General features: G+C 35.8%; 1 protein-coding gene and 1 long non-coding RNA gene across 2 annotated transcripts in view; both read left to right on the forward strand.

Moving 5' to 3' along the window:
• LOC105842072 (uncharacterized) overlaps positions 1-12,819 on the forward strand; it is a 40,716-nt gene extending 27,897 nt beyond the window's left edge. Inside the window, exons 2-3 of the long non-coding RNA XR_005245605.2 lie at positions 9,873-10,006; positions 10,733-12,819. This is a non-coding gene — a long non-coding RNA (uncharacterized LOC105842072). The remainder of the gene's footprint in view (positions 1-9,872; positions 10,007-10,732) is intronic.
• A 6,637-nt stretch (positions 12,820-19,456) lies between these two features.
• LOC101738218 (uncharacterized) overlaps positions 19,457-25,381 on the forward strand; it is a 55,811-nt gene continuing 49,886 nt past the window's right edge. The window contains exon 1 of the mRNA XM_012692830.4: positions 19,457-20,030. The gene's annotated coding sequence lies outside the window, so the exon portion shown is untranslated. The remainder of the gene's footprint in view (positions 20,031-25,381) is intronic.

The raw sequence follows: 25,381 nt of genomic DNA on the forward strand, positions 1-25,381 counted from the left end.
TAGAAGGATGTTTCTAATTCATATGTTTTTACTTCATTTTTTTACGTTTTTTATATCGTGGGGTTCTTGAATTCCACTGCCCGTACAGTATGCTTAAGATAGTTTTTTAATATTGTGAATAAAGATTATTCAAATTGATTTAGTGCATTATGTTAAGGGATTCTAAGTAAGTAAATATTAATTAACTGCATTGTTTAAAATTTTTCAGTGTGTTCAAAGAAATTGGTATAAATTTAATATTTCAAACTAAATTGTATTTTATCCCTTATGTCTCATTGTTGAGATTTCAATTTGAAGATATTATATATTATACTGTCCTAAACTTTCTTTTTTCTAACAAAATTCGATAATAATTTACAAAAACCGAAAGCACGTCTTCACCTTCCAATCGTGAGGTCATTCATTTTACGAAATTAATTTTAAAAGAACAAAACAATTAAAGAAAACGTTTCAAGTTTGTCCGTGTGTGTATAAGTTAAGATTTAAATATGAAACAACCAACTCGAACCACTGGTTAAATTTCAAATGCATAGTACATTTCGTATTTTTGTTTTGTAAATCTGTTAGTTAATTAGTCACGTACAGAAAATCGTGCTCAAATCATTAACGATTCAGGGTCGGACTCTATCGTTGTGGTTTTACAATTTATGTTGCAGGGAAACTACATATTTTTATTTTATTTTTTTTATTGCTTAGATGGGTGGCCGAGCTCACAGCCCACCTGGTGTCAAGTGGTTACTGGAGCCCATAGATATCTACAACGTAAATGCGCCACACACCTTGAGATATAAGTTCTAAGGTCTTAGTATAGTTAAAACGGCTAACCCACCTTTCAAACCGAAACGCATTACTGCTTCACTGCAGAAATAGGCGGGGTGGTGTTACCTGCGGACTCGCAAGAGGTCCTACCACCAGTAACAACATATATACAAAATAAATTATTTTAAATGTCTTGCTCGTACTTTTCTGAAACAACCACGGTCATTAGTTTTTGGTCCCGTGTTAAACTCTCGATGTTCATATAAGCGATGGAATTGTGGAGGGGATCAATTCCTGGGGCAGGTACCATGTTTGCTTAGTAACGAAAAACTTCCATAATGAAAGAATAGCACGCGGTTGTAATTCGAACTAGCTGATTTAATGTTTTTCGTTATTACTTACGAGTGCATCCGCCAGACAAGAGCTACTTTGAAATTCATTTATAAACTTATTCTTCTGGATCACTTAACTAAACAGATTCGATTAGGTTTTCAGCAGATTTCTAGATAAATAAAATTCAGTGAAATGAAAATAAATATATGTTATCTGCAGAATTGCATGATACCCCTCCGTGAGAAGCTGGAATAGCCCTTAGCCTACCAGCGAATAGGTAGGGGGAAAAACCCTTTTATTCTTTTTATTTATTTAATCCTATGAAATTGTTTTTTTTTTCTAAATGAACTAGTTGACGTCGATGCTTTATTCAATACGTGCGTAATGGTAACTCTCTAACATAATTGTATTGTGTTTTTTACTCAAGTATCATTTCATTCTAAATAGTAATATTGTTTCCCTCTCCGAATGACTATCCATGCAGGTACTGTAAGTTTTGAGACATGTATATAATCGTAATACACACATTTAAATTACAAGCCTTTTTATTTCAAGCTAGACAATTTAATGTACTTTGTTTAATTGAGATATTCGACACAATACTACCAAAGGCTAATGATATTTTTTTTCCCTATCTATACGTTGATAGCCTAAGCGACTATTTCAGCTACCAGTGGCTGTAACTAAATAGGTACGGAACTTCACGTAACCCATGCGTCAGCCCGCTGAGTTTCTCGCCGGATCTTCTCAGCGGGTCGCGATTCCGATCCGGTAGTAGATTCATTCGCGAAGCAGCTGCTCTTGAGTTGTTATTAGGTCTCCTTTGGAGGCACTCGGGCAGCTGTTAGCAAGTCCCACCCCTCCTGACTGAGCCTTTGCTCGCCCACCTGTCCTGGTGAAACTGGAATGGCCTCCGGGCCATCAGTGATCCTTCAATCATAAAAAAAAGGTACGGAACTACAAAATTACTGCCTCTCATTCTGATACTCTACTACATATTTGCGTAATTTCTTAAAAAAATAGGAATAACAATCTACGGTACATAAACAACATAATGTATAAATAATATAAATGACAGCAACATCATGAGAACGAAGTGAGGAAACTAAATGAACATTTATCGGTTGCACATCAGTATTCGTAATAGACGCATCGATTGGACATGATTTGAAATTTACCAAGCGTTCTTCGTTCTTCAAACGACTTCCATTTCTATGGCAGAAGAGAAGAAGGCAGCTTGTATGCATGGAATTCACTTATACAATTGTTATGAAGATTAAAATAAATATTCAACTTTTTTTTGCTTTGGTACGCGAATTTCCCCGGGACCTACCTGGTATTATGGTTATTGGGTCCTAAGGCTGCTCCGTGAATCGTATAGTATAACGGCTGCCCCACCCTTCGAATGCATTATTGCTTTGCGACGACACGATTATACCGGGCGTTTTATCCTTTAGAAGTTTAGACCATAACGTACATATCTTAAAGAAGAGCTTATTTTGAGTTCACACGAGTAAGTGCTATGTAAGGGCCTGACTAATTTGGTAATTTAGTAGTTACTCGGGGTATGACTTATTGAGCTACTCAACCGACTTTTAATAGAAATCATGGTTTCTTGAAAGATTCGTAACAAGTACATGGACAAGTAATTTATGAAATTACTACGATGGTGGAGCCGGCTTAACAAATAGTGAATTTGTTTGGTTTTGTTTAGGAAATCCGTTCTTTAAACAAAAAAGCTGCTTAAGATTCTAAAATAAAATCTAATGTTCATCTGCTAAAAATAATTATCGCTTTTAGTGTATCCGGAATCCTATCGCAGTCTTTAAGATGATCTCGTATCTTCATTCACAGATTGAACATTTTGTGAAGAATTTTAGGTATAATTCTGATGTCTTGACATTGACCTGTTTATTTTAATTCAATAACCTGACTCGTTAGAATACTCATAACCATTTCTATTCGAAATCCGTTCAGGTTCTGTTTTATAGGTAGCTGGTCACCTTGTGTTTAATCTCTAAGGCTGTTAAATATTTTTAAGTGTCATTTCAATTAGACATGCGTAATTATTAGTCAATAAAGTTCCAGTGTTTAATGTGTACAGATTTTTGAGAGTGGTAAAAATATCTGTAAACAAACTGATATCATTAGTACTACTTGTAAAAGATCTTTATTTTCTTCAAGTGGCGCAGCATGAAAACAAATTGATTTCTATAATCTAATGAACTAATGAACTACTATCTAATCTACTATCTAATGAACTACGGAAGGAAGGAGATTAAATAAGTAAATAAATGGCTTAAGGATATTGCGACGAAGGATAACTGATGGGGACGTATTGGTAGTTCGAAATGGCTTGGGTTTCAGTTGTTGGTTGTAGTTTGGAGGATCTTACAATACAACCATTACATATGGTAGGGCATATTACAAGACTGCACATAGCTACATTCATCCAGAATATTTAGGCCGTGACGTAACTTTGCTTCCTGGTAAAAAAGCTGTCGTATAAATGTAATTGATATGTCTATTTTATGTCTCAAGAGGGACAGGAAGGTTTTTGCTGTAAGTTTACGTGTCCATCAGAGCTAACAAAAGGATTCGTCATTTATATGCTATTTTTACCAATTGCTGACGGAATTGTTATAATCTAATTCATTAAAAGTTATTCATGCCTCCTTAAAAGAGTTGAACAATTTTTCAACAAAAATATCACACGTCATGTTGAATTTTTCAGGAGACTTGATCACTTGAGACACCATTGTTAAATTAGCCTTGATCAGTTTTACAAAGCAGCGTTTGATTTGCGATCAAATTCACATTGTTCAAGTATAATATGATCGTCTTAAACTGGTGGTAGGACCTCTTGTGACTGGTGGTAGGACCTCTTGTGAGTCCGCACGGGTAGGTACCACCTCCCTGCCTATTTCAGCCGTGAAGCAGTAATGTGTTTCGGTTTGAAGGGTGGAGCAGCCGTTGTAACTATACTGAGACCTTAGAACTTATATCTCAAGGTGCATGGCGCATCCACTCATATAAGCAACAAAAAAAAAAAAAAAACTGGCTGACTTAAGTCAGCTTTTTTTTACTAGCCTGACTCAAACATATGTTTCGTTTCAAACACTTATACTTTAAAAATTCATAGAAAATTTTTAATCATTATTAATAAGGCGATCAAACTGTATACGTAGGCTGTACGGATAGAATAATAATTAGCGGCTCACACCAAATACGTTTACGTGTGCAATGCAAATGAACGTATGCGAGGCAACGCAAATATACATTGTTTGCATAGTTGCTCGTAGAAAGTAAGTCAAGTTATAAAATGCTATTGGGAAACATTCTATAACCTACTTCGCTTTACAAATTTTGCTCTCCGTTTGTAAATTTACTCTAAGATGACAAATATGAGTCGACTATTATCAAAGCCGGCAATGTGACTTTTGGACAATTATTGGTAAATCCGAAAAACGAATTATTGACTTTGTATTCCATTGGCAGTCACAAAACTCTTCTGAACGACATCTTAGATAAATAACAGGTTAAGTATTAACCTTTATTTAATGCAGGTTTTGAACCGTATTCTTTGAAGGAGACGATTATATTCAAATCAATCTGTATTGACATATCAATAACATTTTTTTGTCCAAATGCACAGATTGCCACCTTTGATAATAGACGACTCATATATTCGGGTATTTGGATTTCTCTGGCCTCTAGTAATAGTAAAGGCTTTGAATGTTAATATGTATTTAGAAGTGTCCAAAATATTTTATTTTTCATTGTGATCGTTTTAAGTATCGCTTATAGGCAGTTTTAAAAATAATATGCGTAACTCTATTGCATATATGGCGTTTATAACAAAGTGTATTAAATAAGTACATACGTACGTTAATATGTATTTATTTAAGTTTTAACACAATCTGATAAATTAGACGCTAGGCATGGAATACCAAAAATTAAACTCTAATTTTTTATTTTTTTTATTTTAATTCTTAGAGGAAGAAAATTGTAAGTTCTATTTCATACAAGGTTAATTTTAAGAGATCATTTAAAAAAACTGTGCGTCTATTTTAGTTTTGCGCTTGCTTATCTATTTTTAAAATTAAGGTGTTTCAAAATTTTTTTCCATTAAACACACTATATTTAATAACTTAAAGTATTTTGATGTTATTATTGCAGGATCATTTTATAATGCTTGCAGGGAGGTAAAGTTGTTAAAACGTTTTGTGGTGACTCACTGATCTGCAACTCCGGTCCAAGGGAATTCGATACGTGAGTCAGACTAAGCTAACCCACAAGTTAACGGATTTAAGCTGGGATGGCAAACTAGGGCTACTAGAATAAATTTTAGTCAAGATAGGCCAGATTTATTTAATAATCGTTCGATTTCTGTCAGTCACACATTACTATAGCACGATTCGCTTCCCAATAACGATTGTATCTGCTCAGTACTATATTCTTCTTCTTCTTCTCGTCGTTTCCTCATTACTGAGGGTCGTGACCCCCTTGGTCCAGTTTTTGCACCAGCTTCCTCCAATGCTACCTGCATTCGGCCTGCTTAATGGCGCCTGGGATCCTGGTGTTTGTGGCCTCCTTGACAATGTCCGTCCACCTGGTTGGCAATCTTCCTCGACTTCTCTTTCCTTCCACGTGCCCACAACTATTAATTTTTCCAAGTTCTCAGGATTTTGTTGAGCCACGGGTCCGAAGTACTTGCGCAGATGTCAAAATCAGCCGTGAAGCGATTGGAGAAGATTTGGAGAAATCGCAGGATAAACAAAAAAACTAAGATGAAGCTCATGAGAACCCTTATCTTCTCCATATTCTTGTACGTTTCTGAGACGTGGGACCCTCAAGCCCCGTACCCGATCGAGAATTGACTCATTTGAAATGTGGTGTTGGCGCAAAATGTTGGGCGTATCATGGACGGAGCGCCGAACAAATGTGTCAATTCTCGAGGAGCTAAACGTCAAGACCCGTCTATCTACTATCTGTATGCAGCGTCTCCTCAGTACTATATTACGGGTTGTGAAATTTATATTTTTTCAAGACTCATGAGATTGTTCCACAGCCATTGATTGTTCAAAAATCTTAATAATTATATATAAAACAAAATACCTTTTTGCTATTCTTCCTACATTCGAATCCATTCATTTAGCAACGCATCGAAGCGAGCCGAATAAAAAAACACCCTGTAGGTATCTATACTAAATGATAATCTTCGTGGGAGGCTCTACTCCATGTGCGTTATCAACAATAACACCCACGGAGGGCGCATTATACAACTGATTATGAAATGTCATCGGAACTTCGTTTATCATAGCTGGAATATGAAATTATTGGGTGAAGACAGTTCTACTGTCTATGAGAGTTGGTATTTATTTTATATTAGAGACATAATAAGAATCTCAAAACAAAATTGAAGTCGTCGAAGTTGACAAAATGAGAATTGAAGTCGTCGTGGCCTAAAGGATAAGACGTCCGGTGCATTCGTATCGAGCGATGCAACGGTGTTCGAATTTCGCAGGCGGGTACCAATTTTTCTAATAAAATACGTACTTAACAAGTGTTCACGATTGACTTCCACGGTGACGGAATAACATCATGTAATAAAAATCAAACCCGCAAAATTATAATTTGCGTAATTACTGGTGGTAGGATCTCTTGTGAGTCCGCACGGGTAGGTACCACCACCCCGCCTATTTCTGCCGTGAAGCAGTAATGCGTTTCGGTTTGAAGGGTGGGGTAGCCGTTGTAACTATACTGAGACCTTAGAACTTATATCTCAAAGTGGGTGACGCACTTACGTTGTAGATGTCTATGGGCTCCAGTAACCACTTAACACCAGGTGGGCTGTGAGCTCGTGTACCCATCTAAGCAATAAAAAAATTCTTTGAGATGTTGTCGTTTGTTGTGCTTAATGGTCATTTGTGAACTCGCAAGGTTGCGTACCATTCTCCCGTCTACTTATGCCCGTAAAGAATCATTTAATTGTTTGAAGAGTAGAATCTTTATTATTTTGCTACTATAAATAACACAGATTTCGAGCTTATCAAAGTTCGCTAGGTATTCATATTGTTAGCAAAGGTTTTAACTTTTGTCCAATACAAATCAGAACCAAATGACCATTAAATTAATTATTATTCTTTTGCGGTGTCCATCTATATGTAACAGATCCTGTATGACGTCAAACACTTGAGACGTGAAATCTGAATCCTATTGTTTAATAGCTCAAGCTTCAAAACGAAGCGCATGACTGCTTCATAGCAAAAATACACAATAGTGGTACAACTACTCGTGCGAGATCATAAATGCATTCGACCATAAATACTAAACATAACGCAATGCGATTCTCCATTCATCTGTACACAATCACACAGTCATAGCAATGAATGACACAAGAAACTTGAAGAGAAATTCATTTACACATAATGTTTGCATGTAATCATAGTTAGCAACCTGCTGTGAAGTAAGCTTAAATGTGCCTTTAAAACTTTCATTTAGATATTGTTTATTTTACGCCGTCAATGCCAATAATATTATGCGTCCATTATTACCATGGTGAAATGCAGACTAAATTCGAATGAAACCTCAACTTAAAAAATATTGCAAAAAAAAAAAAACAGGAACAAAATTTTGCCTAAAATATATATGTTGTAACTTCTATTATTACCAAGATATCACTAAAATTAAATGTATACTTTCGTTAAAGTAGAAATGAAATCCAACGCATAAAATGCAGCTTTCGTGAATATGAGAACAAATTGCTCTGTACAATTTAAGCTACTTGCAATTTGGAATGTGACTAATTCAAACTAAAAATTAATTGATTTAGAAACCAAAAATGAGACTGAATGGTTGTTAGTTCGTCTGCGCATCCACTTTTAAAAGAAAAAAAAACATAGTTATTTTTCATTTTGAAAATATTTTATTAGGTAATTGCCGAAATTGCAAAGCTTAGTAAAACTAAAAAGGTTTTGTGTACCAGGATCAGTACTCAGTAACTACAATTTAGCATTACATAAATAACTCATGTACCCACTAAGGAAGATTTTAGACTTTGTTCTAAGCTACCATGTAAATTCACACTCCAAAAATAAACTAACTGGTCAAAAATCAATAACATGAAAAAGCTAGTCAAATCTAGCTGTCTTCCTCCTCGTCTATACAATTTTGAATTGGTTTGAGTAATCCAAAATTGCGTTTTCTTTGAATCCAACACCTGCAAAGGAGATAAGGGTCTTTTGTGTATAAAACCATTCTAAAGGCAGCTGTCTTGAATACCTTGCTTTGTTTGTTTGTTTGCGAATAAACCGGTTTCGTGAGGAAACTGGGAAGCCTTTATTAACAGGTTACGGGGTACATAAAAAAGGACCTTGATTGATCTGAAGAAATACTTCACAACCTTATCTAAAGCTTTATTTAATAGTTTCTAAAAGTAATTTTAGAGTGCTATTTCATACGATAACAACTACACGGTCGCTTTTGAGGCTTTTCTTAAAATATTTTTTTTGGTTGAGTAAATGGTTGATCGACCTCACGGCTCATTAGGGCTTAAGTGTTTCCCGGAGTACCTACACGTACGACACCCCAATATTAATGCCACTAACCACTTTGAGTTAAGAGCTAGAGGTTTCAATTATATTGTATAATATTGCACAATTCAAATCGGAACGCATAATTGCTTCGAGACAGAAATAGGCAGACCAATCCGTGCGTGCGGGCTTACACCGCGCCCTACCGCCAATGGTTATCGATTTAGACGGCCGTAAGATTTCGCTAATTTTCATATTTCATAAAGCCAGGCCCAAAAACACGAGTCATTGCCTACAAAATATAAGGAAGTAATAATTGCGTTCAGCTATTGCAAGTACATTGGCAGCAGCGACTTGCCGGTATTGCGTAATCCATTACGTAGTTAACTCGAAAACGTAGACGTAATCGTATACGTTTCATGACGAAAACTCGGAGTTAGGGTACGTTGTCATTTATACACAATCTATATAATATTTAGTTTCAACTATCGTATCGTTTTTTTTTTAAAGAAAACCTGACAAGTTTATGTTTTTATACACTACTTTAGACAGGATTATTGAGAAGTAGGTAGTCGGTAGGCAGCGGCCTGGCTCTGCCCCTGGCATTGCTGAGGTCCATGGGCGACGGTAACTACTCACCATCAGGTGGGCCGTATGCTCGTCTGCCTACAAGGGCAATAAAAATAAAATAAAATAAAAGTATATAGTGGCTCGCACACCTTTAGCTTCCGCCCACTTCGATAAAGCGGCACGACACGAGAACCCTCTCATCGTGGCCACCGGAAACTACATCCCCGATCCTGCGGATAGAATGGAAAGCAGTCGACGTCGCCCCAAACATGTCATTTCGGATCCTCCCGATCCACTAACGGTGCTTTTAGGTACTTCAAGCACCGGTCACCGTTCTCGTCGAACCCGTCGCTTGCGACGAAGGGCTCGACGAGTAAATTAACCCTCAGACACAGCCCACTGAGTTTCTCGCCGGATCTTCTTAGTGGGTCGCGTTTCCGATCCGGTGGTAGATTCTGCGAAGCACGGCTCTTGCTATGGTTCGTGTTAGCAACTTCGTCAGGTTTGAGCCCCGTGAGCTCACCTACTAGTTAAGGTTCCGCTGAAATACCCTCTCAAGGCTATCAGTTCAAGTAGGAAAAAAATAATAGCTTCCGACAAACAGCTGTCCCATTATCATGTCTTCTGCACAGTTTTTAAAGATAACTAACAATATATAACTATTTGGAATTCCAGGTGGAGTCAGGCCGTGAAGAACTGAAGAAGGAAAGAGAGATCATGCAGCTAGTGGCGGGTCTGCAGCTTGGCTCCGACGAGGTTGAGAGACGCGAGGTGCCGCCACATTTACTGCGAGCTAAACACGCACCCAGGTCAGTCAAATCATTCATTATTTAACCTTTACACACTCATATAATATTATGTTGCTGCACTGCAAGGCATTTGCGTCTTCTGCTGGCAAGTGAGTCCTCGATTTTGAACGAATAGCCTCAACTTCATTTCGCCGCCTCATTCTAGATCAGCGATTCTCAATCTGTGGTACACGTACCTCTGGGGGTACATGAAAATTATATTATGGTAATGGCGGAAATAATGAAAAATTTTAACTTGCGCTTTTTTTTAAATTTCTCATTGGTTTAATGGGTGGACGAGCTCACAGCCCACCTGGTGTTAAATGGTTACCGGAGCCCATAGACATCTACAATGTAAATGCGCCACCCACTTTGAGATATAAGTTCTAAGGTCATCTAAGCAATAAAAATAAAAAAGGACTCAGTATAGTTACAACGGCTGCTTGTTGAGAGACTATATCAGCTTCGCCCTAACATGTAGGTGAGCTCACGGGACTCAAATCAAACCGGAGTAGTGCTAACACTGGCCCTAACAAGAGCAGTGCTTCGTAGTATCTACCACCGGATCGGAAAAGCGACTCACTGAGAAGATCCGGCGAGAAACTCAGTGAGCTGCCGACGAGTTGAGTGCATTGTTAGTGAATCATCAGATCATAATGAACAGTAAAATGTTGCTGCTGCCGAATTGGGATACCTAATTTATACCTAATAATTTAATGTAATAAAAGTTTTTTCCCTTAATTCCAGATAACACGAAGCCTGTTCACGTGAGCGTCATCTATTAGTCGGGCGCGTCACGGCGCGGCGTGAGCGTGCGTCCGACCGGAAACAACTCTCAAATTTATAATTCCACAACGCGAACACGAGCACACAACTAGCTACCTTGTTACAAGGCAGTCAAAGTTCATTTTATGAGATCTGGTTTGAGAATCGATACCTGAAAAGTTTTTGGGTGATAGAGATTTGTCACGAATTCCCTAGTTGTAGTTCTATCGTACGTAATAATATACACAAGCACTTCGATTACATGTTAGTGAGGACATATCTGAAAATATACACTTACCATATATTACAGTATAAATTAATTTCTGATAAAAAAAAAACTTTATCACATCTGTGCAATTCAGTTCATTCAGAAAAAGTTTACGGGGCATAAACTTTTGTGTTTGTATTATGAATAGTATTTTGATTTTGAGATAGTGCTGCTACTATAACTCCATTATATTTGGCGTGAAATATTGATTCTGATTTGAAGGGTAGAACAGCAATTATCGTCTCAAGGTTGTAAGGTCATTTCATAATGTTTATGGCCATAAATAGCCTCTTACCACAAGATGGACCTTGAGCTAATCTTTAATTTTTATCTCACAATCTATGCAACTAATTATGTATCGATCTAAATTCGTCACCACAATTAATTGACACAGTTACAGGCTAATAGTTTTACGCTTAAAATATTAAAAGTCGATTGGTAAATTTTCCACTTCACTATATAATCGGTTATCTCGTACAAAGCAATTATCTACAGCTATATCGCATGAGGAGTTTCGGCCTCGTTCGATTTAATTGTCGGACACAAAATTTAAGATTTTGCAATATTTTTCAGGAAAATATATTTTCTGATCGTTTTTCTTAAAATTATTCCTTTGACGTTTTTCATGCCAAATATCAACTCAGATCTTATTATTGAACATCAAACACGTCAAATAAACGATGTTAAACATTTCCAGTACTAATGATCCAAAACTTATGTTTTTTATTAGAAGTTATGTTATGTTTATTAAATTGAAATAAATCATGGAATTATGCACTCGTTCCCGCATGATGCCAAATGCGCGCCATGTCACCGAATTCGACCAATATCATAGACCTACCAATATCAGCCAGTTCTGAATTCTATATTTAATGTCAAACGGCACTGTCAAAATTTAATATTTATGATGAATTCTTCGCGGGAAATACGGATTTATCGGATTCGGATCACCATTTTTGCATCACGCTTTACTTTCTGACTTCCTGCAGACGATACCTTAATGGATTCAAACCCACGCAATAAACAGTATTAATTCACCAACGTACAATAATATTATGGCAACAATAAATCTGTCAAATCATTTTAGAAATATTAATAGAATTTAATAAGAAAATTTACAAAATTTCTGACACATTGTTATCGAAACTCGTAATGCGTTAGAATTAATAATTAATACGCATGTTTTAAAATTAATTTCTTTTTGTTCTTGCACTAAAATTCCAGTGCAAAATGTATATTCGAAGCGTGTACCTCAATCGTAAAAGAGCGTACAAAATTAAAAACTTAGTCAGCTTATAAACAAATTTGATTAAGTAGCTAACACATAAACGAACTATTTTTAATAAATAAACGCAATTAAAAAAAATGCATTCGTTATTTATAACACTACTTTAACTTACTTATATCAATGTTTTTTTTAATAAATATAAAATTAAAATTAATTAAATTCCAATATTTTATTAGTTCTTAAGTGTATTAAAAAATGGTAAGTCTTATAGTGTAATATCAAAACGGGGTTCTTTTAAGACTTATGTAAATAATAGGTCTAAGTTTTAGAGTAATATTTCCATCAAATATTCTAGGCTATGAGTGCCATTAAAATGTTAGAGTTCACAACTCAATGTGTATACTTCCACGCGTATGTAGGTACGTGTAGTTTTTTAAGGTGTTTATGTATAAAAATAATTTTTAGTCAATCATTAAAGCAAGTTTAAAGTATTGTAATGAAATTAATGGTTTCTAAGCGAAGACAACGATGTATTCAATTCTTTAATAATCAAAATAAAATGTTTTATATCGACTTTTGCGTTTTAGATGCAATAGAACCTTTTTTATTAAGTTTCGATAAATAAATAGTTGGATATCCATAAGAGTGAGATTTATCACCATTCCCAACTCTGCTATACAATAAAATTACAGCTTTAACGCTTTTTTTTCCTACCTATGCTGATAGCCTTAAATAAGAGGCTATTTCAGTTACTCCTTGACGTGTAGATGAGCTTACGGGGCTCAAACCGGAGTGCTGCTAACACTGACCCTAGCAAGAGCAGTGCTTCGAAGAATCTATCACCGGATCGGAAATGCGTCCCACTGAGAAGATCCGGTGAGAAACTCAGTGGGCTGTGTCTATAGGTTAATTTACTCGTCGAGCCCTTCGTCGCAAGCGACGAGTTCGGCCACGACGGTGATCGGTGCTTGAGGTATCTAAAAGCACTGTTAATGGATTGGGAGGATCTGTAATTACGTGCTTAGGGCGACGCCGACTGTTTACCATTCGGTCCACAGGTTCGAGTATGTAATTACCGGCGTCCACGACAAGAGGGTTTTCATATCGTGCCGCGTTCTCAATGTGCTGCAAGCTTTGTCTCAAAGGTGGGTAGCCGCCATTATATTGTGATACCATAAACTCCAGTGATGACAACAACGTAATTGATCGCCAGTTCGTTCACAGATTGTGCTTAAGCAAGTTATGCTTATGTAAAGTAAAAAAATTAACAAATCATACACTAAGAGTTGTTTATTAGGGACTTGTGCTCTCGAAATTGCCTGCCTGTTAAGTTAGCGCTTGTCTGTCATCGTGGCAATAATTAATTTCTTCATGATCATGTCTCACATTTTATGGGAGGCACAGTATGTCTTATCAATCTGCGTTGGGTTTTTTACGTTCAGCCGCGTAGCTGATGTCAACAATCATTCATTGCAACGTGCCCTCACTCTCTCTGGAGAGTGAGTATTCCTACTCCAGATCGCGGCCACCAATTTAGGACAGTGGTTCTGGAAGTGGCGCATTGACATTAAACACATGAGAAGCACAGCCGGGCTCTTCAAAAGGGGTCGCCCTCCCGAAAATACTGCTAGTATCACGAATTAGGCGCGGTAACTCCATTCCCGCCATTAAAACCTTTGGCCAGTCCATGCCGTGGGCTTCAAGGACTAAGTATTTAGGCGTCACTCTCGACAGGGGAATGACGTTTGGGCCCCAAATTAAGTCAGACCGAGCCGCACTCCTACTCGGTCGATTCTACCCCATCATCCATCCATCCCCATCTAAGGGAAGTAAATTGTCCCTTTATAACAAGGTGATGACACTCTGCACCACTTGTGGCGCTTCGTTCGATTAGAGTAAAGTTACTGTAAAATGCAAATTAATTCTACAAAATACTTTTTTCTCTTCCCAAATACTGGGTAGGATATATGTATTTGATGTTCTGTCTTACGCATGAGCTGCTTATTAAGTGGTAGTCGATGCTCATAGTACATGCGTGAATTATGTCACCCGTCCCTGAAAAGTCTAGCTTTTCACATTTGGCAATTAAAAACTTACGCTAAGCTTTTTGTTGTTGGGGATTTCGTTCTACTATACCCAATATGTTATTCCTATATTTTGAAGTCAATATGTACACGAATCCATGCTATGACTCACACATTAGGCCACGAATGCAATTCTTTTTTTTTTTATTGTTTAGATGGGTGGACGAGCTCACAGCCCACCTGATATTAAGTGGTTACTGGAGCCCATAGACATCTACAACGTAAATGCGCCATTTCCTTGAGATATAAGTTCTAAGGTCTCAGTATAGTTACAACGGCTGCCCCACCCTTCAAACCGAAACGCATTAATGCTTCACGGCAGAAATAGGCGGGGTAGTGGTACCTACCCGCGCGGACTCACAAGAGGTCCTACCACCAGTAATTACGCAAATTATAATTTTGCGGGTTTCATTTTTATTACACGATGTTATTCCTTCACCGTGGAAGTCAATCGTGAACATTTGTCAAGTACGTATTTCATTAGAAAAATTGGTAACCGCCTGCGGGATTCGAACACCGTTGCATCGCTAGATACGAATGCACCGGGCGTGTTATCCTTTAGGCGACGACGACTTCAAAAGTTAATATTACTTACTACTTAACTACGAATAAATAATAAGTATAATTTATTCGTAGCTACTTAATACTTAAGATTTTATATGCTATAAGATACTATACCTATACTTTAATTTTTTTTTATAACAACTGCTTCACTCTTCCAACAGGCGTGACTGCTTCGGGTCAGAATAGTGGTGCCTCCCTGTGCGGGTTGAAGACGTTGAAGTACACGCTATGCGTTTCTAATAAATATCAAATGTATTAACTATGTTTCTAATGGTGCTTCAGGGCCTTGAAACTGTGATACTTTAAGACAAATATTTTTATTGTATAGAAACTATCGACATCTCGTAGCGAATGCCCCTAAGCTTAAGTTAAAGTTAAGGCATTTCATTATTGTATAACTAAACACAGAAAATAAAATAAAAAAACTAATAAATCATACAACTCTTTATTTGAGTCGTCTATTATCAAAGGTGGCAATCTGTGCATTTGGACAAAAATTTTTTATTGATATGTCAATACAGATTGATTTGAATATAATCGTCTCCTTCAAAGAATACGGTTCAAAACCTGCATTAAATAAAGGTTAATAGTTAACCTGTTATTTATCTAAGATGTCGTTCCGAAGAGTTTTGTGACTGCCAATGGAATACAAAGTCAATAATTCGTTTTTATGATTTACCAATCATTGTCCAAAAGTCAGATTGCCGGCTTTGATAATAGTCGACTCATTTGTTATAAACAGATTGATTAAATTTTATTAATAAAATTTACACAATCCTTCATTAAAAATAAAATATAGGATAGTAAAGTTAATGTTACTGCTATCTACAGGAGCAATGAGAAACTAATCGAAATGAAGCCATCTAGTGGCCGACGCACGTAAACATTTATGTTGAATGCTTGAGTTGCTTATCTATAACTAATTTGTGTATTAACTATGTCGTGTTTGTCCGCCGAAGCGGTTATATCTAGTTTGTTTCGAGAATAGCGCCATCTTGTGAATACACGAACTATGTCTTCAATTTAGCTAGTTGTATTGGATTAATTTGTGTTTTCTCTAACTGATTGTAGATGTCACTGTTATCAAAACTAAAGATTTTAATGGAATGTTTGATGCTCCGTTATGATAACGTTAAAATATTATTTATATCAGTTTTTTTTATATTGCTAATATAGGTAGACGAGCTCACGGCCCACATGATGTTAAGTTGTCACCATTGCCCATAGACGTCAACCACGTCAATGCCGCCAACCATCTTGAGACAACATAAGTTCTAAGCCTGAGTTTTTACAGTATAACGGCTGCCCCACCCTTGAAACCGAAACGCATTACTGCTACACGGCAGAAATAGGCACGGCTATGGTATCCACCCGTACGGGCTCATAAAACGCCCTAACACCAATAATTACGCAAATTGTAATGATTTATTACACGAATCAGTATGCTAAGTGTGAGTTTTTTAACGTTTTCGATAGCGTAAAAGTTAGCTCAAATTTGTTTGCAGTTGGAACAGCGCCCCTAGCGGTAAACGTAGGCAACTGTACAAATTTGAGTTCACTTTTACGCTATCGAGAACGTTATATAGCACGCACTAAGCACACAGTTCTATAAATTACCTATTAATACCTACGAAAAGCTTTATAATGGTTAAAATAATATCGCTTTCAAAAATCTATTGCTGTCTTTGCTGTTGCAATTTTTTTGATAAAACAATTTTTTTTTCAATTTCCATTCGTTACCTTACCTCTGTCAACGGGAGGCATATACATACATATCGACGCTTGAAAGGCAAACGTGACTAAGAGACAATAACTGCTTTATACATAAATGATAGGCTATAACCATATTCGATGCGCAAAAAATATATATTTCTAGGTCTATTAAAATCATTTCAATCCTACAGCTACTAGCTATATTCTACTACAGCTAGATTCGTTAAAATAAATTTTGTTTTCAGGTATTTCAACTTTGAATTCGTCCACTGTAAAGTTCACGCATTGTCGCTTAGTCACGTTTGCCTTTCAAGCGTCGATATGTAAAGCATAATGAACGCGAGATAATAGCGTTTTATCAATGCAATGTAGACTTTAATGCTTTAAGATGATAAATTCTTTTTTTTCTTTTGATCCGTGAGCTCGTCTGCCTATTTTGAAGAACAATAAGTAGATAGACATTGTTGGTTAATTAAAAGAAAAGTAGGCAAATGTCCGAAAATTTCGAACAAAACAAACAAACAAACATCTTTTATCATGTCAATCTTGGTCAAAACAATAATCCAAAGATTCATGTTAATAGAACCTCTTGAATTCGTTCAAAAGTACATGTCGGTAAAATGTCTTCCATTCATTTTATTCCTGAATGATGCAACTTGAATTTGTTAGACTCTGCTAGTTAGATTGTGGTAAATTCTTTCCTGTATATCGTAACCTCACTCAGATATACTGCGCTTATTAAATCATATCCAAACATCTATGAGTTTTATTTCAATAATTATTAATATAAGACACACATGGCCTTCCTTTTTTGTCTGATGCCAGAATATTAATTATACTCCTATTTATACAAATGATTTGTACATCAGTTATTTTACGTTGAACGTGTTATTATTAAATTTTCGTCTTGATCGTCAACAACAACTGATCGAAGCTAGTAAGTAGTGATTTTTAAATATACCGTATCGCATCTTAGTACAGATTAGTGATCTGTTATGCTGGCATTAATTTGAAATTATTGATATCGTTTCCATTGCATGATCATTGGCGGCAAATGTCGCGCATGAGCAGTCGCATAAACAGACATTTTATATTTACCGATACAGCGGAGAGCACTATCCTCTAGTCTATTTAGTCCTTAGCTCTGAGAAAACTGGAAGAAAGAAATTGATAAGAAAAAATTATATATCACTAGCTGACCCGGCAAACGTTGTCTTGCCATATATAAGATTTCTAGAGAATTTCTAGTGTAGAAAAAAAATTACTAACTTATTGGAAGTGTATAAGGATCTGGAATATGAGTGAAAAAGGCCTGGAACGATGAGGGAATGTTGTTTAAAAATAACAAAACACCAAACATTAATTGTTTTCATTTATTAAAAGTGATAATTATATATATAATTAATTCATTACATAATATTAATCTCTTAATGCTGCAGCGTGAACAATATTTTTTGTTAGCCCGTCTTTAGCTAATACAAACAAACTTGATGGTTTACCCACTCCAGAGCATGCAACGTATAATTGTCCGTGTGAAAAACATGGTGTGCTCAAATCTAAGCCACAAACAGACATTGTTTGGCCTTGGGATTTATTAATAGTCATTGCAAATGCCAATCTAATCGGAAATTGAATACGCTTAAATTGAATTGGTACATCTGTGGGTATAATAGGTATTCGTGGTATCAATATATTTAGCTGACCCGGCAAACGTTGTTTTGCCATATAAATAATTTCCTAGTAATTTCTAGTGTAGACAAAAAATAGCTTACTTATTGTAAGTATTGTATGTTAGAATGTGTATATTGTATGTATGTAAGAATGTGGTATATGCGTGAAATAAGCATGGAGCGCTGTGAACGATGAGGGAATATAAAAATAACAAAAGGCAAACATTATTTTTAAGTTATTATAATTTATTCCTTAAAATTATATATCATTAATTAAACAATTACGACAGTAACACAATTAAACAATATCAATCTCTTAATGCTATAGCGTGAACAATATTTTTTGTTAGTCCATCTTTAGCTAACACAAAGAAACTGGATGGTTTGAGTACTTTTGAGGTTATAAAATCACTTGATTAACTAATCGTGCAAAATACACTCAAAATTGATAATTTAATTATTATTGATAAAATAGGAATGGTTAAAAGTTAATATGAGAGTTACACTGAGATAGCAAAATAATAATTGTCAACGTTACTACTACACTTGATGCATAAACAATAATGATGGCCGACAACTGTGTAGGGAGTGAGAAAGAAAGGAGACCGGCTTCGTTCTCATCCCTACTCCGTGCTGTTTACTGGGTCAGAAGTGACACCTGTAGACATCTGGCGGGGATAACTAATTAAATGACGATTGATCAGTTTTCGACCGGAGAGGAAAAATGATTAAATTACTAAAATGGCTATTAAAAAATAAGGGTTGATTGTAGAAGGGTGAAAATTGAGGATTGTATGTATTTTAGTATGTTGTATCATAAAAAAATAGAAATTAAAAATTTCGTCTAAAAAATAAAAAATCAAATTTAGGGGTGGACTACCCCTAACATTTAGGGGGATGAAAAATAGATGTTGGCCGATTCTCATAGATACCGGATAAGCACAAAAAATTTCATCAAAATTGGTCAAGCCGTTTCGGAGGAGTATGGCAACGAAAACTGTGACACGAGAATTTTATATATTAGATTTTTAAATCGATTTAAATCTGGACCATGGTATATGGTGTCTTCTGCCTAGAACAGTGCCACTTTTTATTTTCCCGTCAGTATCGTAAAAGGCGATTCAGCTAAGAATAGACAGCAACGATCTCTTAGGATTATATCAGCGTACTACTATTATCGATCGTAAGGCGTATTGTAAGCATGTGTAGGAAGGATTCCTTTTATTTATTTATTGAAGAGACCAAATGATTCCAGCTTTCTGAGCGGGTAAATGCGAAAGTCGAATATTCAGGCTATACTAAATCATAACTAATACTCATCCTTTAATTCGTCCGTGAAATAATGTGCAGCAGTCTTATGAGAATGATGAACATCCATATTTTCACTTGTTTAAAAATGTGCTGGACTTAGAGATTGTCTTTTTTTTTCTGGTCGGCGCACACCGAACGTATTCCGCGGATTGATACTTAATACTTTGGCACAGTTGACCAAAGTCCAGCGCGTTCACAGCACGCGTTCACGCCATTAAGCCAGTACGCGGATGTCACTGGCCGTTGTATGTCGAAAAAAGTGAATACACGAGCGCGAAATTCGAATTAAGAACACAGTTTGACAGTGTAGTGATTTTTGTTATGAGTGTGTATTTTATGTAACTGACTTATTTATGTTTTTTTTTTTTCCAAATTTATTTTCATTTAAGAACATATGAAAAATTGGATTTACTTACTTCGGCTGTTTTTAAATAGTATTATGGTGAGTTCTTTTTTTTTTTAATTCACTAAGATTTATTATGTCTTACATCTGTCTGACATCTTCAATTTAAAGAGTTTTTTTCCACACGGATGTTTTAACAATATCTAAACTTACTTAAGCATCAATCTATTGTAATTGATTTTGTTGATAATAAATGCGGTTACAATCTCTTGTTATCCATTTATTCCTGAATGAAAATTAAAAGAAAGAATAATCTTAAATAATATTACAACAATAATAGTTTAAAGGATAGTAAGTAATTAAAAATTCCATCACGTACATAATTAATCTTGATGCATATGTTATATGTATCTTAATATGGTACTTATACATAATTACTGACAGTAACAGCATTGAAAGTTTTTGTCTGGTATGCTCTTTATAAGATTTACAATACATTTCTTCTTCGGAAGACGTTCATATATATTATATTGTACTTTATGAGATTAAAACTATTTTTAAGTTTCACATACTTTACACTTTTCGTGGTTACGAAAGACTGACCAAGAAAACTGTAAAGTATTTGAAACTTCCGAAACTTTAAATATATAAAACCAATAAAAAAATCGAACCTAAACCGTAAAAGTAGTTTTAATTATGTCTACGAATCAGGAAAATTGAATTTCTTCACACTTACAAGATTAATTAAAACCCCCAGCGTTAATGATATGAGTAAGCGCCATCTTACAATCCAGTAACCCACATAGCATTTTTTGTATTACCATAAAATGCTTATTTAAACTATCTTATATAAATGTGTTGTGAGATCTGAAAGGTCTACGGCGCGGCGTCAAAGCGGTGAAAGACGAAGCTATACTGTGTGTAAATAAATAAATAAAATACATCTCTGAACGTCGCTTATTCATTAGTAACGATATTTAAGGCGTAATTTATTTTATACCACAGTAGGCAGCGACTTACGGTAGACAGCGGCTTGGCTCTGCCCCTGGCATTGCTGAAGTCCATGGGCGACGGTAACCACTCACCATCAGATGGGCCGTATGCTCGTCTACCTACAAGGGTAATAAAAAAAAACATCCGTGGTCTAATGGGTAAAGGGGTTCGATATTTTCAGCGAGTAGTGCCAATTTACCAGCTGCTCGAAGCAATGGTACGCCTGGAACGGCATGATAATCCAGCCCACTGAGTTTCTCGCCGGATCTTCTCAGTGGGTCGCGTTTACGATCCGGTGGTAGATTCTGCGAAGCACTGCTCTTGCTAGGGTCAGTGTTAGCATCACTCCGGTTTAACCCTCAGACACAGCACACTGAATTTCTCGCCGGATCTTCTCAGTGGGTCGCGTTTACGATCCGGTGGTAGATTCTGCGAAGCACGGCTCTTGCTGCTAGGGTTCGTGTTAGCAACGTCGTCAGGTTTGAGCCCGTGAGCTCACCTACTAGTTAAGGTTACGCTGAAATAGCTTCTCAAGGTTATCAGCTTAGGTATGACAAAAAAAGATAATCCACATATCGCGGCCCCCGCTTGTTACATACGAGAGCGATTATTTAATAAATAAATAAAAAACAATTTTTCTTATTTATTATATATGTGTATCAAACACATATTCACGAATTGGATTAAAGATTGAGCAGTAATAAAGCACATAATATAATAAAATAGCAATTTAACTAACACATATTAAGGACCAATATAGTTCAATATTTGGATACTTCGCTTCAACTAGTTTTCAACGAGCAGTTGATAGGTTCAAACCTCTGTTTAAGAATATGAGACTTAGAGACTGCGGTAAACTGATGGTCATGTTAGTTTCGTAAAAGACAAAAACAAATGGAATATTGGCGATAACATTCCCATAGGAATGATCTCGTAATTATTTTTTCTACACATTATGATTTAAAAAAAAAAATATTAGTTATTTTTTCATAGTAATGTCAGCGTGAATGTCGCCGAGCACCTTGAGACATGAGGTGGAAATCTCTATTGCATTGTATAACGACTGTCTTACCCTTGATACAAAAACAAATGTGTGTGTATGTAATGAATAAATCTGTGTGTGTATGTGTGCGTGCGTGTGCGTAAAATATTGATAGAACAGAAATACTAAGTCGTTTTTTTTCAAATCGTCTTCTGTGAGATGCGAATTAGTTCAAGCACACCGCAATTTGAATTCCTTCAAAGCTTTGAGGGGACGATGGTATAGTAGCTATTTTCTTAGTACGTGACTACGCAAGATAACTTCTTAGATCTTCGAGTAATACATCTTGGAGTGTGTGATTGGAATGTAATTTCGTGAGCTCCGACAATTGTATGTTATTTTAACGATGCAATTTTAATTAGCATTGTGGTATCTGGGACTTTCAGTCGTCTGAAATTATCTTTAATTAGACGAATTTCAATTCTGACGTAACAACTCTTACGTACGATATTTAATTTAAGATATAGTGGATTATTGTTTATTAATATTCATAGATGTGCCGTAAGATAGTGTCGCAGCTCTCTCACTCGACTACTTTTTTTTTTGCATCTACATAAATGTATCAGATGTATTGGCGACATCTCATGTTGCGGATGCGAATTTTCATTTTTTCGTTTTTAAATATAAATGATTAGTTCTTTGTATGTTCTTCCTATATATATTTGATAGTATGTGGTCTAACACATACATTCGAAGGTTGATAACGTTTTTATTATAAATTTTTTTTTATTATAAATTTTTATTTTCCATTCTAAATTGGGGTAAGATTTTTGTCACATTACGTGCAAAAAAGCAAAATGGTCTTTTTATAAATTTGGTGATAGTGACAGCGGAGCATGACCTTGTTCCACTTAATTACTAAAGGCTTAGCTTTGGTTTTTTACTGTAATAGTAGAGAGATTAGTTGATAATTCCTAGAGACAACGAGACAATCATTATTTACTACAACTTTCCTTATTTATTCTAAAGCATTTTATTCATTTTATTACTTCACCCCCACTAATTCTTGACGTGTCATTCCATCATCAATACTCAGAGACACCTATACCAGACAAGTGCCTGTTCTTATATGTGTGCTAAATCAAATTATTATACGTACATATATGTATAAAGGGTCCTTGTAGAAGAATCAGTAATAAATATCATTAGATGTACTGCTAAATGAGCTAAGTGACTGGTAAACTGTTTCTAAAAAAATATCTTCAAAACGCAGAAGCACATAAATTGAACGTTTACACGTAATTAATAAGTTTTTTTACATAAATTAAAAATAACGATTTTTGTGATAGACATAACGTTTTCAATTTTATTAAACATTTACGTAATCCAATTAAACATTCAAAGAAATTATTTTTATGAAGAATATATTAGTCTACAGTCATGTTTTAGTATCTTGTTTAGAAATGCATATTATCATTTGCAATTTGCTGTTGTAATTGTATTTTTTGACTTGTTTTTTCGTTTATTGTAAATATTTCTACTTATTTTAAAAAAAAAAGAGAATATTTGAGAAAAAACAAAAAAAAGCCTTTATTTTTTCTTGAACTTGTTTTTTCTTTTATTGTAAATATTTCTACTTATATAAAAAAAAAAGAGAATATTTGAGAAAAAACAAAAAAAAAGCCCGCTGAGTTTGTTTCGCCGGTTCTTCTCAGGACTGTGGCTTCCTTTTTGGAACCGGTGGTAGAGTTAACATTGTTATTTATATTTTAACATTCAACAAGTGTGTTATACTGACATCTAAGTTGAAATAAATGAATTTGAATTTGAATTTTGCTCTGTGGGGCCATGCTTATGTATGTAGCTTCCTGTCGCTTAATGATTAGTAAATTTGAATTATTGAAAATGAACAGGATCGGTGGGCTCCGGGCTTAAGACTTCACAGTCAATTGGGGAGGGAGACTGACTCCTAGCACATAATGAAAATTGTGAGGATAGCTTTACAAGAGTATTCATTTCGAGCGGTGGTGTGGAATCTATATGATAGAAATTCTTGTAAAAGTAACTTTCTTGGTATTGGTAATACAATGCACGTGGATCTGAAGTAAATAGGCCTTATCGAAATTGCTATTATTCCCAGTCCGAGAGTAGCTGGAATAGCCCCTTAGGCTGCTAGCGTTAAGGTAGAAAAAACCTCTTTCACTGGTGGTAGGACCTCTTGGGAGTCCGCACGGGTAGGTACCACCACTCCGCCTATTTCCGCCGTGAAGCAGTAATGCGTTTCGGTTCGAAGGGTGGGGTAGCCGTTGTAACTATACTGAGATCTTAGAACTTAAATCTCGAGGTGGGTGGCGTATTTACGTTGTAGATATCTATGGGCTCCAGTAACCACCTAACACCAGGTGGGTTGTGAGCTCGTCCATCCATCTAAGCTATGTATAAAAAATAAACTAACTATGAATATGGCGGTAACCATCATAGAACACAAGCATTTGACAAAATGCCGGAACCTCGCTTACGAAATTTTCAAGATATGCTTGCATATAATAATATACAAGTTCCGAACAACAACATTCGGACCGTCGCCGCGTCGCCGCGTCGGTCTACCGAGCAATATCAGCCGCTCGGTCGAAGATCTTCCCTCTGACGTATACGTACATATCAGTTAATTTTACTTAACAACCGTTTTATGTTGTGATTTTTCTTGCGTTTTGCGTCCTCGAGTACGAGGTACTGAAAATTCACCGTTTACGAGGTTACTAGTTCGAATTTCTGGTTGTACTATGAACAAGTTGAATAAAACTTCCGTTGAAAAAAAACGAGTTTCGCTCACAGCGCAGCCAGATCTTATCCTATCCATCTTCAACTGAAGCATGGTGACACGGTGAATTATATTATGAGTGACACACGAATATATTTGGTATAAAAAAATGGGTAGTTTTTTTTTGCGTTCGAGCATAATGAAAGTCGAGCGAGAAGTCGGGCCAAAAACGATTTGTAATCGAGCAACTTAAAGCTTCTCAACGCTCAGTGTTTAGCAATATAGATTGATTTTATTTAAATTCATTTCATATTAATTAATTCAGCACAAAAATAATTTATGTTAATAAAAAAAAAAAGACTGGACTTGATTTGTATAATTGAAACTAGATTTGACGTAATGTATTTTCGTTCGCATTGAAAAGATTATTAGATGGAGAGATCTGGACATTTTGTTTAATACATAATCATATTTGATGGCTTTAAGCAATTTCGAGTTATGAGTGAAGTGAAATTTAATTTTGGTTTGATTTGTTCTCCCATTCATGTATATTGTTAATTAACAACACCTTATCTATTTCTGCGTAATCTTCTATTCTCGGCCGTTTGATGAAATGTTTTTTTTAAAGACTGATTGAGGTTGCCGTTTCTACAATGTTTTTTATTTTTTTTTATTGCTTAGATGAGTGGACGAGCTCACAGCCCACCTGGTGTT

Source organism: Bombyx mori, chromosome 16, assembly GCF_030269925.1.
Source record: "Bombyx mori chromosome 16, ASM3026992v2".
NCBI classification, from domain to species: domain Eukaryota; kingdom Metazoa; phylum Arthropoda; class Insecta; order Lepidoptera; family Bombycidae; genus Bombyx; species Bombyx mori.